The following is a 6,000-nucleotide window of genomic DNA, read 5'->3' on the forward strand; positions in this document are numbered from 1 at the left end:
ACACAAACAAAACTGGCAAACCAAATGCATTTTCAGATACAGTGAGCATGAATGCTAAATGTGAGACACTCCGAGGGCATGAGCCATAAAGTAATCTCACAACTAACATCAGGGCAATTCCAAACTACTCTTTCAATGATACTTGAGCCTCAGTGCACCACCATATCACAGACAATGCTGAAAAGAGAGAAAGAAAGAACATAATAAGAATAGGCCACAAAAAGTGAATTTCACCAATCACAGTCTCGATTAGATTACCTTTCCCTTCCGGTGTCTCCGGGACGGAAACGAAGGAAATTGGAGAAATTCAATAACATATGACATCAAAATTCATCGGAACGATTTTCCCATTCGCCAGAAAGCCAAGTAACGATGAATCGACTCACCGCAGGACTTTGTTTCACAACAGCGATGAAATAGCAGTCTCCATTCGGTTCCAGTAAAATCTCAACATGCTTGGAACATAAAGCAACAGTAGAGCGGTTCTGCAATTTTCCACGCGGGAGGCGAACACGATCAAGACAGCATAGACAATTTGGCACTTTCCCACTACACATTTAATTCCCCGGGAAGCAAATCAAATTTTTTTGTGAACAGAAGTACAGCGGGAATGGAAACGGCATTTTAACAAGCTGTGTCGTTGCAACTGAACAGGAGAAATGGCAGTGGGGGGATTCGAACCCACGCCCCTGTCGAGACTGGAGCCTTAATCCAGCGCCTTAGACCGCTCGGCCACACTACCAGCTGCGCTCCCGCCCCATTTTCTTGCATTTCCAATTGAGCTCCTGCATGACAACAGATGGAAAGTCACGTGAAATGGGTTCCATGATTCCTCTCCGACTCGCACGGCTGCTTGGATGTGCCGGCTACAATATCAATTTCGCAACAAATAATGATAGCTCATCAATCCGGATAAAAATCAATGGTAAGCTGAGGCTATCTTCTCAGACTCTTTTCAGCTACAAATGTATCTGTGAGTGCGTGAGCAAACATGTTCGCTTATGATTTGGTCAAATAACCATGAACTGCTTGACATTACTGCAATTTCGATTCTTACTTTGCTAAATGATTTCACCCATTGCTCGAAACAGGACAACTTTCACGTTTACACGGAACATGAAACACACCGGACTACAGGGAAAATGCACAAAGCTGAGCAGGCCGTGTTCCACATCATACCGTGCAGCATAGTTTCAGTCACTGTGTCTGTTTTGCAGAATAAGAGTCCCAAAGAATGTTCTCCAGCCTAAAAGCGGAGGTAGCATTACAATCCGAGAACGACAGATCACAGTGTGAGGATGCTCTGACCTCGGGGCCAGTTCGAGATGCCACTTTCCTTGCCTTTTACCTAAACCGTGCAATTGGCTGCAGGGATGTTCACACCTGGACATGAGCCACATCGATACAACTGAGTTGGAAACCTGCGTGGGAATCGACGAGAAGCGACTCAATAAATCTTGCTAAATTCCATGGTGCTTATTAGAAATGCAGTTTCTGTTCACCTCAATTTAAAAGGCAGTTTTTGAACATAGTAACTGAAATCAAAAGCTAATTATCTCACCCCACCCCCCACTCCGGGAGAGGTGCTAACTGCACTTGATTGCTTTTTGTTCTCGATGTGAAGAGCTCTCACGCCTGAGTCACCTTCACGCCTCTTGTTGCTGAGTGACTCCAAAAGAAGGAGTTTCACCAGAGCTGCAACTGCCTCACTTTCCCAGTCGCTCTCCCCGTTGACATTTTCCTGCTCATCAGTGATTTAAAGAAAACAAAAGGATGCGATGTTATTCTGCAGCCTCTTTGTCGATTCCTCCGTTTAAATTCCAACATGGCTTAGATCTCGGGGCGCACCTTAATACTAGCTTTGAAAGCACAGGTCCAGAGCTTCCTCTGAGAGTGCAATTTCTTTCATTGCTGTTGCTGATTGAATGAGCCGCTAACGTGCGAACTGCTCCAAAACATGATTCAGGACCTCTGGTGCCAATTCTCGCACTTTGAATAACGACAGACAGCTTCCAAATGAGGCCTTTCAGATACGACTTTGGGTACATTTGGCAGACAGAATAGTTCAGGAATCCGTGGTGCACTGTGACACCAGCGCATCACCTTCTTCCCTGTCTTTGAACCGGGCCGCCTCAGCAAGGAATGCAAATGCAGTATTGCTCTTCGTGGAAGGATCGGTAACTACACTCTCCAACTGAATGGCACATGATCAGAAGCAGTTTGTAGAATATCTTTACAATGCTCTGCACAGTAATCAAATGGAAATGCATTGCATTTCACTACGAGAGCAGATTTGTTCAAGCAAATTCGAAGGCAGGTTTGCAGATGGAAAGCAAGCAGGAAAGCTCCGTTCTTGTCCATGTAAAAGGCTGCAGATGAAGAACAAAACAGTTTCGACCGCGGAACCTATCTTGCGGAAGGTGAACGTGCTGATCACTATGCTACAGAAACAAGCCCACAGCCGCCCCTGCTGCAGCTCAGTGGTATCCGACACTGAAAGTTGAAGACATTCTACCTTTCACCTTTCTGTTTCCAAATGCTCGTTGTTTCATGGGAGTTGTTTAATTTTGGCTGTGTGGTATGCATGGACGAGATACACCGAAGTATCTGTTTCACGCCCGGTGTAGCCCAATAACGTTGTGTTGCTTACACCAGCTTTAAAAGGATAACTTTTTAGCCGAGCTGGCCGTCGCAGTCTGTGGCACAATCTTTAGTCTGTTCGACTGCTCACTGGAAAGGTAGTATTGTGAAACACTGCAGAAACGAAGGACTTCCTTACTTTTGCTCCGACTGACCATACTCTGTGAAATTTTCCCAGATTCTCAGTTGAGGAGTTTTTGCAGCTGGAAATTATCTCAGAAAGCCTGTTAATTCGTAATGTATTGAACGAATCGCAAAACAGAAAACATTTGACACGCAACACAAACAAAACTGGCAAACCAAATGCATTTTCAGATACAGTGAGCATGAATGCTAAATGTGAGACACTCCGAGGGCATGAGCCATAAAGTAATCTCACAACTAACATCAGGGCAATTCCAAACTACTCTTTCAATGATACTTGAGCCTCAGTGCACCACCATATCACAGACAATGCTGAAAAGAGAGAAAGAAAGAACATAATAAGAATAGGCCACAAAAAGTGAATTTCACCAATCACAGTCTCGATTAGATCACCTTTCCCTTCCGGTGTCTCCGGGACGGAAACGAAGGAAATTGGAGAAATTCAATAACATATGACATCAAAATTCATCGGAACGATTTTCCCCATTCGCCAGAAAGCCAAGTAACGATGAATCGACTCACCGCAGGACTTTGTTTTCACAACAGCGATGAAATAGCAGTCTCCATTCGGTTCCAGTAAAATCTCAACATGCTTGGAACATAAAGCAACAGTAGAGCTGTTCTGCAATTTTCCACGCGGGAGGCGAACACGATCAAGACAGCATAGACAATTTGGCACTTTCCACTACACATTTAATTCCCCCGGGAAGCAAATCAAATTTTTTTGTGAACAGAAGTACAGCGGGAATGGAAACGGCATTTTAACAAGCTGTGTCGTTGCAACTGATCAGTAGAAATGGCAGTGGGGGATTCGAACCCACGCCCCTGTCGAGACTGGAGCTTAATCCAGCGCCTTAGACCGCTCGGCCACACTACCAGCTGCGCTCCAGCCCATTTTCTTGCATTTCCAATTGAGCTCCTGCATGACAACAGATGGAAAGTCACGTGAAATGGTTCCATGATTCCTCTCCGACTCGCACGGCTGCTTGGATGTGCCGGCTACAATATCAATTTCGCAACAAATAATGATAGCTCATCAATCCGGATAAAAATCAATGGTAAGCTGAGGCTATCTTCTCAGACTCTTTTTCAGCTACAAATGTATCTGTGAGTGCGTGAGCAAACATGTTCGCTTATGATTTGGTCAAATAACCATGAACTGCTTGACATTACTGCAATTTCGATTCTTGCTTTGCTAAATGATTTCACCCATTGCTCGAAACAGGACAACTTTCACGTTTACACGGAACATGAAACACACCGGACTACAGGGAAAATGCACAAAGCTGAGCAGGCCGTGTTCCACATCATACCGTGCAGCATAGTTTCAGTCACTGTGTCTGTTTGCAGAATAAGAGTCCCAAAGAATGTTCTCCAGCCTAAAAGCGGAGGTAGCATTACAATCCGAGAACGACCGATCACAGTGTGAGGATGCTCTGACCTCGGGGCCAGTTCGAGATGCCACTTTCCTTGCCTTTTACATAAACCGTGCAATTGGCTGCAGGGATGTTCACACCTGGACATGAGCCACATCGATACAACTGAGTTGGAAACCTGCGTGGGAATCGACGAGAAGCGACTCAAAAATCTTGCTAAATTCCATGGTGCTTATTAGAAATGCAGTTTCTGTTCACCTCAATGTAAAAGGCAGTTTTTGAACATAGTAACTGAAATCAAAAGCTAATTATCTCACCCCACCCCCCACTCCGGGAGAGGTGCTAACTGCACTTGATTGCTTTTTGTTCTCGATGTGAAGAGCTCTCACGCCTGAGTCACCTTCACGCCTCTTGTTGCTGAGTGACTCAAAAAGAAGGAGTTTCACCAGAGCTGCAACTGCCTCACTTTCCCAGTCGCTCTCCCCGTTGACATTTTCCTGCTCATCAGTGATTTAAAGAAAACCAAAAGGATGCGATGTTATTCTGCAGCCTCTTTGTCGATTCCTCCGTTTAAATTCCAACATGGCTTAGATCTCGGGGCGCACCTTAATACTAGCTTTGAAAGCACAGGTCCAGAGCTTCCTCTGAGAGTGCAATTTCTTTCATTGCTGTTGCTGATTGAATGAGCCACTAACGTGCGAACTGCTCCAAAACATGATTCAGGACCTCTGGTGCCAATTCTCGCACTTTGAATAACGACAGACAGCTTCCAAATGAGGCCTTTCAGATACGACTTTGGGGTACATTTGGCAGACAGAATAGTTCAGGAATCCGTGGTGCACTGTGACACCAGCGCATCACCTTCTTCCCTGTCTTTGAACCGGCCGCCTCAGCAAGGAATGCAAATGCAGTATTGCTCTTCGTGGAAGGATCGGTAACTACACTCTCAAACTGAATGGCACATGATCAGAAGCAGTTTGTAGAATATCTTTACAATGCTCTGCACAGTAATCAAATGGAAATGCATTGCATTTCACTACGAGAGCAGATTTGTTCAAGCAAATTCGAAGGCAGGTTTGCAGATGGGAAAGCAAGCAGAAAGCTCCGTTCTTGTCCATGTAAAAGGCTGCAGATGAAGAACAAAACAGTTTCGACCGCGGGAACCTATCTTGCGGAAGGTGAACGTGCTGATCACTATGCTACAGAAACAAGCCCACAGCCGCCCCTGCTGCAGCTCAGTGGTATCCGACACTGAAAGTTGAAGACATTCTACCTTTCACCTTTCTGTTTCCAAATGCTCGTTGTTTCATGGGAGTTGTTTAATTTTGGCTGTGTGGTATGCATGGACGAGATACACCGAAGTATCTGTTTTCACCCGGTGTAGCCCAATAACGTTGTGTTGCTTACACCAGCTTTAAAAGGATAACTTTTTAGCCGAGCTGGCCGTCGCAGTCTGTGGCACAATCTTTAGTCTGTTCGACTGCTCACTGGAAAGGTAGTATTGTGAAACACTGCAGAAACGAAGGACTTCCTTACTTTTGCTCCGACTGACCATACTCTGTGAAATTTTCCCAGATTCTCAGTTGAGGAGTTTTTGCAGCTGGAAATTATCTCAGAAAGCCTGTTAATTCGTAATGTATTGAACGAATCGCAAAACAGAAAACATTTGACACGCAACACAAACAAAACTGGCAAACCAAATGCATTTTCAGATACAGTGAGCATGAATGCTAAATGTGAGACACTCCGAGGGCATGAGCCATAAAGTAATCTCACAACTAACATCAGGGCAATTCCAACTACTCTTTCAATGATACTTGAGCCTCAGTGCACCACCATA

At 44.9% G+C, this 6,000-nt stretch overlaps 1 non-coding gene across 1 annotated transcript; it reads right to left on the reverse strand.

The window, feature by feature from the left end:
- Positions 1 to 660: 660 nt before the first annotated feature.
- Positions 661 to 742, reverse strand: trnal-aag (transfer RNA leucine (anticodon AAG)). The gene has a single exon. It is a non-coding gene; the product is annotated as a tRNA-Leu (tRNA).
- Positions 743 to 6,000: the final 5,258 nt, after the last annotated feature.

This window comes from Hemiscyllium ocellatum, unplaced genomic scaffold (assembly GCF_020745735.1).
Source record: "Hemiscyllium ocellatum isolate sHemOce1 unplaced genomic scaffold, sHemOce1.pat.X.cur. scaffold_2245_pat_ctg1, whole genome shotgun sequence".
Taxonomy (NCBI): domain Eukaryota; kingdom Metazoa; phylum Chordata; class Chondrichthyes; order Orectolobiformes; family Hemiscylliidae; genus Hemiscyllium; species Hemiscyllium ocellatum.